A 15,247-nucleotide genomic window follows, 5' to 3' on the forward strand; every position below is an offset into this window, starting at 1 on the left:
ATAATATTTGGAAGAATGTATAAAACACATTTTATCAGTTTAAACTCTAACAGATCATTTCTATAAAAAATGAGTTCTTATAAAGAAGTACATGTTCAACAATAAAAGATAATAAAAGACTTATATTGTCCTAAAAATATCAAAACATATACTGTATATGAATCATTTAAGCAAACAAACAGGGATATCTCCCTTTAAAATATAAAATGTAAAATAAACTTCTCACTTGCTAAAAAAGTTGCATAATGAATATCTAATGTTTAATAAAAATCTTAATATATCATATGAGATCAAGATAAAAGTCTTGTTCGTATATTTTTACAGAATATATAATGCACCACACACTTATCCGTTTGTATGTTTTTTCAAAGGAAATTTTCAAGGATAATTTTTCAGAAGTAGGGCTTCGTATATATATATATATATATATATATATATATATATATATATATATATATATATATATATATATATATATATATATATATATATATAGCAGTTCTTTTTGCTCCTAGTGTTAGCAAGGACCCAAGTGTAAAAAATTGGAATACAGTTTCTTTGTTAAACAATACTAAATGGTGTTGCGTGGCAGCACTTGAAGGTATATAGGAACTTTACTGGCTGTGTGTATATAACAATCTTACCAGTCTTATGGTACTCAGCTCCTTTGTACGTTTCCTTTTTTACGGCTCCACTCGAAAGTTGTATCGGCTTTGGTGTAACCTAAAGGACAATACCTGGACTTCACTGGTGTCTCTCCAGGGCGTTTTGTTCGGCGGTTAAATCAATAGGTGTTGCTTGATCAGCATCTGTTGATCCTCTGTGACTTGTGATGTCACCTGATTGCTGAGAGAAGTATAGCTGGATACAAAATAGCAACAGCCGTTGCGTAAAAAAGATTATTTTCCTCTTGCCCTCCATTTACCATGTAAACTCCACTTACTCTGTAACTGAACAGCTGGAAAGTCCACTTTATCCCTGAGGAGTTTACATGGTAAACGGAGGGCAAGAGAAAAATATTTTTTTTTACGCAACGGCCGTTGCTATTTTGTATCCAGCTATACTTATCTCAGCAATCAGGTGATGTCACGAGTCACAGAGGCTCAACAGATGCCGGTCGAACAACACCTGTTGATTTAACCTCCAGACAAAACGCTCTGGAGAGACACCAGTAAAGTCCAGGTATTGTCCTTTAGGTTACACCAAAGCCAATACAACTTTCAAGTGGAGTCTTAAAAAAGGAAACGTACAAAGGAGCTGAGTACCATAAGACTGGTAAGAATGTTATATACACACAGCCGGTAAAGTTTCCTATAAACCTTCAAGTGCTGCCACACAACACCATTTAGTATTGTTTAACAAAGAAACTATATTCCCATTTTTTACACTTGTGTCCTTGCTGAAACTAGGAGCAAATAGAACTGCCATATATATATATATATATATATATATATATATATATATATATATATATATATATATATACAAATCGTTTGTGGGAAATGGCACTCGCCAAATAAGCATCAACCAGGTGCTCAGCAGGGCAAATACACACAGTATAGTAGAACTGGGTCCAACGGACGGCCTCCGTTGTTGAATGTGATCCAAGAACAGCCGGCACACAGGAAATTTTGCAAAAATCCGATTTATTCAACAAAAGAGAAACCAGACGTTTCGGCTCTGTCGTGAGCCTTTCTAAATGGTATACAGACCGGATAATGTGAACCTTCAAACACCACCCCTAAATACCTACCCTACACACAGTGATAGCCAATCAGCTTGCATGGTTGTGCCGCTCCCTCCCGCACATATCAAACTCACCTGGACTTCCGAAAACAGCTGATTCCCAGCACGCGCGTCATGACGTCATCACGGCATACCGCGCTGCGTGGAAAAGTCTGTGTTACAGTTTTCCATGGCAAACACCGGGTAAACAAATACCTCCGGTTGCCATGGTGATGCGTGCGAGATGTCGCAACAGCAGCCAAACACCTGATGGGCACAAATGTACAGTGACATAGTGATGAACAAAAATAAGGGCCATAGATAAAAGCCCTACTAAAACAATAGTGCAGCAAATTAATACATAAAAACAGGTATCTATATTACTGGGAATAGGGTGATTAACCACACATTTATAGAAATTGGCTTATTAAGCTACAAAAACCAGTGGTTCAACATATATCACAGCCCTCTATACCCAATATGGTATCAGGGCATGTGGGATGTAGCTAGCAACTATAAGCCAAAAGGGCTCAAAAATAAAGAATATTTATATTGTATTGGCATCATACTCAAGAGGAGTAGGTAGAAACATATTACAACAGGATGACTCCCATAGTGTCCATAATTATTTGTAACAGCAGCCAAAGTCTATGTTGGCATTCAGTCCTCGGGATGTTACTGTGTCCAAGGTGAAAATCCACCGAGCCTCCAGTTTCAGCAATGCTCGTCCTCTGTCCCCACCTCGCCTATGGTGAGGAACATGGTCAATTAGAATTACTCGTAGTGAAGCAACACTGTGGCCCGCTTCCGCAAAGTGGCATGCCACCGGCTGTTCTGACCGTCCCTTATCAATGGCCTGACGGATCGCCGTCTTATGATTGGCCAGACGTTCCTTGAACGGTGTCACAGTTTTACCAATATAGTATTTGGAACATGGACAAATAATAGCGTAAATCACAAAGTCCGTGGAACAGGTAAGTCTGTGTTTAATTTTGTACCTCTTGATGTTATGAGGATGTTGGAAGGTGGTCCCTGCTAGGAGGTTGTTGCATGTAACGCAACTGCCACATTTGTAGCAACCTGGTTTTCCTCTGTTCAGCCACATCTGTTTTTCGTAGCAGTGTGTAGGGTCACTTAACACCAGCAGGTCCCTCAGATTACTTGCCCGTTTATATACCACCCTTGGTTCCGGCATATCCTTGAAGGGAAGGCTTGTGTCCTTGGACAACATTAGCCAATTCTTGTTAATCACCTCCTGCGTCAGCCTAGATCCTGGGGTGTAGGTTGTTACAAAGTTCAGTCGTTTAGGTTGTTCATTCCTAATTCTTTTAGTGGTAGCCAAGTCCTGAGTTAGATCCAGTGCTTTACAGCATTGTTTTTCTATCAGCGTTGGTGGATAGCCCCTCTCCAAGAATTTTTCAGACATTTCCACAAGCTGTTTCTCCTTACGGGAGTCATCCGTGTTGTTGCGGACCACCCGCAGGAGTTGAGAGGAACTGACACCTTCTTTTTGGAATTTGGGGTGAAAGCTATGATAGTTGAGAATGGAATTTTTGTCGGTCGGTTTCTTAAACAAAGTTGTTTCTAATCTGTATCCCTTCATGGTTTTGACCTTAAAAATTTCCAAATCCAAAAAGTGGATTTTATCCCTGCTGTGTTCCATTTTAAATCTGATGGTTGAGTCAAGGGAATTCAACCCATTAACCCATTCAACAAGACTCTCTGATGTGCCATTCCAAACCAGAAAGACATCATCTATGTACCATTTGTATAATCTGATGGGGTTCTGTCTGGAGAACACATTGTCCTCCTCATACATCGCCATGTAAATATTGGCATAGGATGGGGCCATTTTTGACCCCATCGCTGTGCCCATGGTCTGTAAGAAATATTTGTCCTCAAAGCGAAAGTAGTTTTTCTCCAGACAGAACTCCAACAGATGTAGAATAAATTCAATAGGAGGGCCCGTGTACATATGGTTGTCTATTAGAATACATTTTACCATGTCAATACCATGGGCATGGGGGATCACAGTATATAAACTTACCACGTCCATAGTGACTAAAATGTCAGTTGTGGTCAAGTCATCCATACTTTTCGGCAGATTGATTAATTCCGAAGAATCTTTCAAATGTGCTGATATATTCTGTACTACAGGTTGGAGGTAAAAGTCAATAAACTCTGCCAATGGTTGCATGAATGATCCCCTGGCAGACACAATTGGTCTGCCAGGAGGATCCTCAAGTGATTTATGTATCTTCGGTAATAGGTAGAGGATTGGACAAATCGGATGCTCTACCGTAAGGAATCCCAGTACATCATCATTAATGACACCTGCCTGGAGGGCCAGTCTTAAGAATGAGTCAATTTGTTTTTTGAACAGTAATGTCGGGTTGGATTGGAGTGGACGATATGTATCAGTATCTTGTAGTTGTTTGTACGCCTCACCTCTGTATTGTGAGTAGTCAAGTATCACCGTGGCACCACCCTTGTCCGCAGGCCTAATGACTATATCCCTGTCAGTAGACAAGGATTTGATGGCCCGCCTCTCTCCACCTGTTAGATTATCCCTAGACATGGGTAGGCTTTTATGTGATTCTATAAGTGAGGTGGTGCAAACGTGGTGAAACGTTTTGATTGATGAATGGGTGTTACTGGGTTCAAATGTGCTTTTTGTCTTGAAAGGTTTCGGGGTATATCCCTCAGAATCTTTAAAAAAATCCTTAAGTTTTAATTGTCTTTGAAATCTCCCCATATCAACCAGCAGGTCAAATAAATCACAACGTGGGGTAGGTATAAAGGATAATCCTTTTTTCAATACTTTTAATTCGTCAAAGGTAAGGGGGCGTTTGCTTAAATTATAGACTATTGTGTTTTTTTCTTCTGGCGTTGTTGGTTTTTTTGTCTTGCCCCTCCCCCTCCTGAGGTGTCCACCTCTGGGCCAATGGCTAAAGGGGGCTTCTGGGCAGAGCCTGTGGTTACTCCACTTTGTGAGCTGACACTAAGGGTCTGATTCTCACCTTCTGATGAGTCACCCCCACTAAGGTCCACTGTGGTGAGGTTAATTCGTCTGTTTTTGTTAAAGGGCTGTCTCCTACGTCCAGTCCACAAATTATGCCTCCCAAATAGCCAACTGTACACTTTCTTCTCTCTGTAGTCGTTTTCAACTGTCACAATTTTTTTATTTTTAAAGGTCAGGAGATCTTGTTTGTACTTGTCGATTTGGGTCTTAAGTTTAGTGATCCAGTCAGTAGTGGTGTCAGATGTGAGAATGGTCAGCAGAGAGTCTTTTACAGTATCAATTTCTTTTCTAATATTCGATTTAAGCTTAGAAGCCTCCTCTATCACCAGCAGCATAAGATCATGAGAACACTTGTTTAAGATGCCACACCATCTTCTACAAAAATCGATATTATTTCTACCCAAAGTGGGGATGTTTTTTACCCTAAAACCTCTAGGTATAAATTTTAATTTATGGTATTTTGATATGTATACTGCATGCAAGTGAAAATCAATTTCTTTCGGTGTAGAAGCTTATGGTAAATATTGTTAGGTGAGACACCTAACAATATTTACCATAAGCTTCTACACCTTGAAAAGAAAGAAATTGATTTTCACTTGCATGCGGTATACATATCAAAATACCATAAAGAGTAACCACACGCTCTGCCCAAAAGCCCCCTTTAGCCGTTGGCCCAGAGGTGGACACCTCAGGAGGGGGAAGGGCAAGACGAAAAAACCAACAACGCCAGAAGAAAAAAACACAATAGTCTATAATTTAAGCAAACGCCCCCTTACCTTTGACAAATTAAAAGTATTGAATAAAGTATTATCCTTTATACCTACCCCACGTTGTGATTTATTTGACCTGCTGGTTGATATGGGGAGATTTCAAAGACAATTAAAACTTAAGGATTTTTTTTAAAGATTCTGAGGAATATACCCCGAAACCTTTCAAGACAAAAAGCACATTTGAACCCAGTAACACCCATTCATCAATCAAAAGGTTTCACCACATTTGCACCACCTCACTTATAGAATCACATAAAAGCCTACCCATATCTAGGGATAATCTAACAGGTGGAGAGAGGCGGGCCATCAAATCCTTGTCTACTGACAGGGATATAGTCATTAGGCCTGCGGACAAGGGTGGTGTCATGGTGATACTTGACTACTCACAATACAGAGGTGAGGCGTACAAACAACTACAAGATACTGATACATATCGTCCACTCCAATCCAACCCGACATTACTGTTCAAAAAACAAATTGACTCTTAGGACTGGCTCTCCAGGCAGGTGTTATTAATGATGATGTACTGGGATTCCTTACGGTAGAGCATCCGATTTGTCCAATCCTCTACCTATTACCGAAGATATATAAATCACTTGAGGATCCTCCTGGCAGACCAATTGTGTCTGCCAGGGGATCACTCATGCAACCATTGGCAGAGTTTATTGACTTTTACCTCCAACCTGTAGTACAGGATACATCAGCACATTTGAAAGATTCTTCGGAATTAATCAATCTGCTGAAAAGTATGGATGACTTGACCACAACTGACATTTTAGTCACTATGGACGTGGTAAGTTTATATACCGTGATCCCTCATGCCCATGGTATTGACATGGTAGAACGTATTCTAATAGACAACCATATGTACACGGGCCCTCCTATTGAATTTATTCTACATCTGTTGGAGTTCTGTCTGGAGAAGAACTACTTTCGCTTTTGAGGACAAATATTTCTTACAGACCATGGGCACAGCGATGGGGTCAAATATGGCCCCATCCTATGCCAATATTTACATGGCGATGTATGAGGAGGACAATGTGTTCTCCAGACAGAACCCCATCAGATTATACAGACGGTATATAGATGATGTCTTTCTGGTTTGGAATGGCACATCAGAGAGTCTTTTTGAATGGGTTAATGGGTTGAATTCCCTTGACTCAACCATCAGATTTAAAATGGAACACAGCAGGGATAAAATCCACTTTTTGGATTTGGAAATTTTTAAGGTCAAAACCATGAAGGGATACTGATTAGAAATAACTTTGTTTAAGAAACCAACCGACAAAAATTCCATTCTCCACTATCATAGCTTTCACCCCAAATTCCAAAAAGAAGGTGTCAGTTCCTCTCAACTCCTGCGGGTGGTCCGCAACAACACGGATGACTCCCGTAAGGAGAAACAGCTTGTGGAAATGTCTGAAAAATTCTTGGAGAGGGGCTATCCACCAACGCTGATAGAAAAACAATGCTGTAAAGCACTGGATCTAACTCAGGACTTGGCTACCACTAAAAGAATTAGGAATGAACAACCTAAATGACTGAACTTTGTAACAACCTACACCCCAGGATCTAGGCTGACGCAGGAGGTGATTAACAAGAATTGGCTAATGTTGTCCAAGGACACAAGCCTTCCCTTCAAGGATATGCCGGAACCAAGGGTGGTATATAAACGGGCAAGTAATCTGAGGGACCTGCTGGTGTTAAGTGACCCTACACACTGCTACGAAAAACAGATGTGGCTGAACAGAGGAAAACCAGGTTGCTACAAATGTGGCAGTTGCGTTACATGCAACAACCTCCTAGCAGGGACCACCTTCCAACATCCTCATAACAACAAGAGGTACAAAATTAAACACAGACTTACCTGTTCCACGGACTTTGTGATTTACGCTATTATTTGTCCATGTTCCAAATACTATATTGGTAAAACTGTGACACCGTTCAAGGAACGTCTGGCCAATCATAAGACGGTGATCCGTCAGGCCATTGATAAGGGACGGTCAGAACAGCCGGTGGCATGCCACTTTGCGGAAGCGGGCCACAGTGTTGCTTCACTACGAGTAATTCTAATTGACCATGTTCCTCACCATAGGCGAGGTGGGGACAGAGGACGAGCATTGCTGAAACTGGAGGCTCGGTGGATTTTCACCTTGGACACAGTAACACCCCGAGGACTGAATGCCAACATAGACTTTGGCTGCTGTTACAAATAATTATGGACACTATGGGAGTCATCCTGTTGTAATATGTTTCTACCTACTCCTCTTGAGTATGATGCCAATACAATGCTAATATTCTTTATTTTTGAGCCCTTTTGGCTTATAGTTGCTAGCTACAGCCCACATGCCCTGATACCATATTGGGTATAGAGGGCTGTGATATATGTTGAACCATTGGTTTTTGTAGCTTAATAAGCCAATTTCTATAAATGTGTGGTTAATCACCCTATTCCCAGTAATATAGATACCTGTTTTTATGTATTAATTTGCTGCACTATTGTTTTAGTAGGGCTTTTATCTATGGCCCTTATTTTTGTTTATCACTATGTCACTGTACATTTGTGCCCATCAGGTGTTTGGCTGCTGTTGCGACGTCTCGCACGCATCACCATGGCAACCGGAGGTATTTGTTTACCCGGTGTTTGCCATGGATACCTGTGACACAGAATTTTCCACGCAGTGCGGTATTCCGTGATGACGTCATGACGCGCGTGCTGGGAATCAGCTGTTTTCGGAAGTCCAGGTGAGTTTGATATGTGTGGGAGGGAGCGGCACAACCATGCAAGCTGATTGGCTATCACTGTGTGTAGGGTAGGTATTTAGGGGTGGTGTTTGAAGGTTCACATTATCCGGTCTGTATACCATTGAGAAAGGCTCACGACAGAGCCGAAACTTCTGGTTTCTCTTTTGTTTTTTTTTGCAAAATTTCCTGTGTGCCGGCTGTTCTTGGATCACATTCAACAACGGAGGCCGTCCTTTGGACCCAGTTCTACTATACTATATATATATATATATATATATATATATATATATATATATATATATATATATATACAAAGCCCTACTTTTGAAAAATTATCCTTGAAAATATCCTTTGAAAAAGCATACAAACGGATAAGTTCATGGTGCATTATATATTCTGTATAAACAGTGGATATTATTGCGCAACTTTTTTAGCAAGTTAGAAGTTTGTTTTACATTTTATATTTTAAAGGGAGACGTCCCTGTTTGTTTGGTTAAATGATTCATATATATGCTTTGAATATTTATATATACGTCTTTTATTGTCTTTTATTGCTGAACATATACTTCTTTATAAGAACTCATTTTTTATAGAAATGATCTATTAGAGTTTAAACTAATAAATTGTGTTTTATACATATTTCCAAATATTATCCATCTGGTATCTTTGCTATTGTAGCGCTTTGTCCCTACCCCTCTTTTTACTGTATTAAATTGTATACAGTATATATCTATCTGGGAAGAGATAGATTGAAACAGAGCTTAAAGATACTTAACTGAATCGCTACTGCTATACTTTCTTTACATATTGTTTTTTAATTCAACAAGAGCAAAAAACTTCTGAAATTTTGAAATTTTTTAAAGCTAAATTAAATGAAAAGATGGTAAAATAAATAATAAAAGCATTTTGCGAAGTTATTTCATTATGCATAACTAAACAATTTCATCACTCATAACAGTAATAAAACTTTAGTAAATGGAAAAAGTGCTTCATTATTTTTAGATCATTCTGTTTTACATTTACATAATTTGACTTGCCTTTTTGTGTTTTTGCATATCATAAAGTTATTTCCTTAAAAAGTATGCAGATTAATTTTATGTTAACAATTAATATAATTCTAATAGTATCATGACATTCACCTAGATTACGAGTTTTGCGTTACTGTGCAATACGGCTTTTAACACCAACGTAATGGCCAGGAACGCATATTATGAGTTGCGGCGGTATAGCTATACTGCAAGCATTTTAGCCTGTAACGCAACGTCCATTCCGAACTCAAAAAAATTACGTTTTTGCGTGGGATTTTCATACCACCGGTATTACAGGTTGTGCGTTCAGGCTAAAAAGCTTGCGTTACAGCCTATACCCACACGATCCATACTGCCATCTAAGACCAGTAGTTATGGATTTTGCAAAACAAAAATGTTTCACAAAACTCATAACTAAACTGTTACAAAGTACACTAACACCCATAAACTAGCTAATAACCTCCAAACCACTACCCTCCTGCATCGCAAACACTATATTAAACCTATTAACCCCTAATCTGCCCCCCCCACCCACATCGCCAACACTATTTAAATATATTAACCCCTAAACCGTGCTATAATAGAGTGATTAACCCCTAACCTCTGGCCTCCCAAATCGCCGCCACTAAATAACATAATTTATGTAAGAACTTACCTGATAAATTCATTTCTTTCATATTAGCAAGAGTCCATGAGCTAGTGACGTATGGGACACACGCTCCCACCAGGAGGGGCAAAGTTTCCCAAACCCCAAAATGCCCACAAATACACCTCTCACCACACCCACAAATCAGTTCAACGCATAGCCAAGAAGTGGGGTGATAAGACAAAAGTGCGAAAGCATAAAAAAATAAGGAATTGGAATAATTGTGCTTTATAAAAAAAATCATAACCACCGCAAAAAGGGTGGGCCTCAGGGACTCTTGCTAATATGAAAGAAATTAATTTATCAGGTAAGTTCTTACATAAATTATGTTTTCTTTCATGTAATTAGCAAGAGTCCATGAGCTAGTGACGTATGGGATAATGACTACCCAATATGTGGATCTTCCATGCAAGAGTCACTAGAGAGGGAGGGATAAAATAAAGACAGCCAATTCCGCTGAAAATAATCCACACCCAAAATAAAGTTTAAATCTTATAATTAAAAAAACTGAAATTATAAGCAGAAGAATCAAACTGAAACAGCTGCCTGAAGTACTTTTCTACCAAAAACTGCTTCAGAAGAAGAAAACACATCAAAGTGGTAGAATTTAGTAAAAGTATGCAAAGAAGACCAAGTTGCTGCTTTGCAAATCTGATCAACCGAAGCTTCATTCCTAAATGCCCAGGAAGTAGAAACTGACCTAGTAGAATGAGCTGTAATCCTTTGAGGCGGGGACTTACCCGACTCTACATAAGCATGATGAATTAAAGATTTCAACCAAGATGCCAAAGAAATGGCAGAGGCCTTCTGACCTTTCCTAGAACCGGAAAAGAAAACAAATAGACTAGAAGTCTTTCGGAAATTCTTAGTAGCTTCAACATAATATTTCAAAGCTCTAACTACATCCAAAGAATGCAATGATCTCTCCTTAGAATTCTTAGGATTAGGACACAATGAAGGAACCACAATTTCTCTACTAATGTTGTTAGAATTCACAACCTTAGGTAAAAATTTAAAAGAAGTTCGCAACACCGCCTTATCCTAATGAAAAATCAGAAAAGGAGACTCACAAGAAAGAGCAGATAATTCAGAAACTCTTCTAGCAGAAGAGATGGCCAAAAGAAACAAAACTTTCCAAGAAAGTAATTTAATGTCCAGTGAATGCATAGGTTCAAATGGAGGAGCTTGAAGAGCCCCCAAAACCAAATTCAAACTCCAAGGAGGAGAAATTGACTTAATAACAGGTTTTATACAAACCAAAGCTTGTACAAAACAATGAATATCAGGAAGATTAGCAATCTTTCTGTGAAAAAGAACAGAAAGAGCAGAGATTTGTCCTTTCAAGGAACTTGCAGACAAACCTTTATCCAAACCATCCTGAAGAAACTGTAAAATTCTCGGAATTCTAAAAGGATGCCAGGAAAAATGATGAGAAAGACACCAAGAAATGTAAGTCTTCCAGACTCGATAATATATCTTCCTAGATACGGATTTACGAGCCTGTAACATAGTATTAATCACAGAGTCAGAGAAACCTCTTTGACTAAGAATCAAGCGTTCAATCTCCATACCTTCAAATTTAAGGATTTGAGATCCTGATGGAAAAAAGGACCAGAAGGTCTGGTCTTAACGGAAGAGTCCACGGTTGGCAAGAGGCCATCCGGACAAGATCCGCATACCAAAACCTGTGAGGCCATGCTGGTGCCACCAGCAGAACAAATGAGCATTCCTTCAGAATCTTGGAGATTACTCTTGGAAGAAGAACTAGAGGCGGAAAGATATAGGCAGGATGATACTTCCAAGGAAGTGACAATGCATCCACTGCTTCCGCCTGAGGATCCCTGGATCTGGGCAGATACCTGGGAAGTTTCTTGTTTAGATGAGAAGCCATCAGATCTATTTCTGGAAGTCCCCACATTTGAACAATCTGAAGAAATACCTCTGGGTGAAGAGACCATTCGCCCGGATGTAACGTTTGGCGACTGAGATAATCCGCTTCCCAATTGTCTATACCTGGGATATGAACCGCAAAAATTAGACAGGAGGCTACCGAAGGGAATGATTGAGACTGAAGGTTTCGACAAGCTGAAATCAATTTTAGACGTCTCTTGTCCGTTAGTGACAGAGTCATGGACACTGAATCTATCTGGAAACCTAAAAAGGTTACCCTTGTCTGAGGAATCAATGAACTTTTCGGTAAATTGATCCTCCAACCATGATCTCGAAGAAACAATACAAGTCGATTTGTATGAGATTCTGCTAAATGTGAAGACTGAGCAAGTACCAAGATATCGTCCAAATAAGGAAATACCACAATACCCTGTTCTCTGATTACAGACAGAAGGGCACCGAGAACCTTTGTAAAAATCCTTGGAGCTGTTGCTAGGCCAAACGGCAGAGCCACAAACTGGTAATGCTTGTCCAGGAAAGAGAATCTCAGAAACTGAAAGTGACCCGGATGAATCGGAATATGCAGATATGCATCCTGTAAATCTATTGTGGACATATAATGCCCTTGCTGAACAAAAGGCAGGATAGTCCTTATAGTTACCATTTTGAATGTTGGTATCCTTACATAACGATTCAATATTTTTAAATCCAGAACTGGTCTGAAGGAATTCTCCTTCTTTGGTACAATGAAGAGATTTGAATAAAACCCCAGTCCCTGTTCCAGAACTGGAACTGGCATAATTACTCCAGCCAACTCTAGATCTGAAACACATTTCAGAAATGCTTGAGCCTTTGTCGGATTTACTGGGACACGGGAAAGAAAAAATCTTTTTGCAGGAGGCCTTATCTTGAAGCCAATTCTGTACCCTTCTGAAACAATGTTCTGAATCCAAAGATTGTGAATTGAATTGATCCAAATTTCTTTGAAAAATCGTAATCTGCCCCCTACCAGCTGGGCTGGAATGAGGGCCGCACCTTCATGTGGACTTTGGAGCTGGCTTTGGTTTTCTAAAAGGCTTGGATTTATTCCAGACTGGAGATGGTTTCCAAACTGATACCGCTCCTGTGGGTGAAGGATCAGGCTTTTGTTCCTTATTGTGACGAAAGGAACGAAAACGATTATTAGACCTAAATTTACCTTTAGATTTTTTATCCTGTGGTAAAAAAGTTCCTTTCCCTCCAGTAACAGTTGAGATAATAGAATCCAACTGTGAACCAAATAATTTATTACCCTGGAAAGAAAGGGAAAGCAAAGTTGACTTAGAAGACATATCAGCATTCCAAGTTTTAAGCCATAAAGCTCTTCTAGCTAAAATGGCTAGAGACATATACCTGACATCAACCCTAATGTTATCAAAGATGGCATCACAAATAAAGTTATTAGCATGTTGAAGAAGATTAACAATGCTATGAGAATTATGATCTGTTACTTGTTGCGCTAAAGCTTCTAACCAAAAATTTAAAGCTGCAGCAACATCCGCTAAAGATATAGCAGGTCTAAGAGGATTACCTGAACATAAGTAAGCTTTTCTTAGAAAGGATTCAATTTTCCTATCTAAAGGATCCTTAAAGGAAGTACTATCTGCCGTAGGAATAGTAGTACGTTTAGCAAGAGTAGAGATAGCCCCATCAACCTTAGGGATTTTGTCCCAAAACTCTAATCTGTCAGATGGCACAGGATATAATTGCTTAAAACGTTTAGAAGGAGTAAATGAATTACCCAAATTATTCAATTCCCTGGAGATTACTTCAGAAATAGCATCAGGGACAGGAAAAACTTCTGGAATAACTACAGGAGATTTAAAAACATTATTTAAACGTTTAGATTTAGTATCAAGAGGACCAGAATCCTCTATTTCTAATGCAATTAAGACTTCTTTAAGTAAAGAATGAATAAATTCCATTTTGAATAAATATGAAGATTTATCAGCATCAACCTCTGAAACAGAATCCTCTGAACCAGAGGAATCATTATCAGAATCAGAATGATGATGTTCATTTAAAAATTCATCTGAAAAATGAGAAGTTTTAAAAGACCTTTTACGTTTACTAGAAGGAGGAATAACAGACATAGCCTTCTTAATGGATTTAGAAACAAAATCTCTTATGTTAACAGGAACACTCTGAGTATTAGATGTTGATGGAACAACAACAAGTAATGTAACATTACTAAAGGAAATATTGTCTGCATTAACAAGTTTGTCATGACATTCATTACAAACAACAGCTGGAGGAACAGATACCACAAGTTTACAGCAAATACACTTAACTTTGGTAGATCCAGTACTAGGCAGCGATTTTCCAGAATTATCTTCTGACCCAGGATCAATCTGGGAAATCTTGCAATATGTAATAGAAAAAACAACATATAAAGCAAAATTGATCAAATTCCTTAAATGACAGTTTCAGGAATGGGAAAAAATGCCAGTGAACAAGCTTCTAGCAACCAGAAGCAATAAACAAAGAGACTTAAATAATGTGGAGACAATAGTGACGCCCATATTTTGTAGCGCCAAAAAAGACGCCCACATTATTTGGCGCCTAAATGCTTTTGGTGCCAAAAATGACGCCACATCCGGAACGCCGACACTTTTGGCGCGAAAAAACGTCAAAATTGACGCAACTTCCGGCGACACGTATGATGCCGGAAACAAAGAAAAAAAATTTGCGCCAAAAAAGTCTGCACCAAGAATGACGCAATAAAATGAAGCATTTTCAGCCCCCGCGAGCCTAACAGCCCACAGGGAAAAAGTCAAATTTTAAGGTAAGAAAAAAATTGATTTATTCATATGCATTATCCCAAATATGAAACTGACTGTCTGAAATAAGGAATGTTGAACATCCTGAATCAAGGCAAATAAATGTTTGAACACATATATTTAGAACTTTATATAAAAGTGCCCAACCATAGCTTAGAGTGTCACAGAAAATAAGACTTACTTACCCCAGGACACTCATCTACATGTAGTAGAAAGCCAAACCAGTACTGAAACGAGAATCAGTAGAGGTAATGGTATATATAAGAGTATATCGTTGATCTGAAAAGGGAGGTAAGAGATGAATCTCTACGACCGATAACAGAGAACCTATGAAATAGACCCCGTAGAAGGAGATCATTGAATTCAAATAGGCAATACTCTCCTCACATCCCTCTGACATTCACTGCACGCTGAGAGGAAAACCGGGCTCCAACCTGCTGCGGAGCGCATATCAACGTAGAATCTAGCACAAACTTACTTCACCACCTCCATAGGAGGCAAAGTTTGTAAAACTGATTTGTGGGTGTGGTGATTTTGGGGGGCTTTTTTAGTTTCATAGGGATTAGGTTTAATTTTTTATTTTTGATAATTTCATTTATTAT

This window comes from Bombina bombina, chromosome 3 (genome assembly GCF_027579735.1).
Source record: "Bombina bombina isolate aBomBom1 chromosome 3, aBomBom1.pri, whole genome shotgun sequence".
In the NCBI taxonomy this organism is placed as follows: Eukaryota; Metazoa; Chordata; class Amphibia; order Anura; family Bombinatoridae; genus Bombina; species Bombina bombina.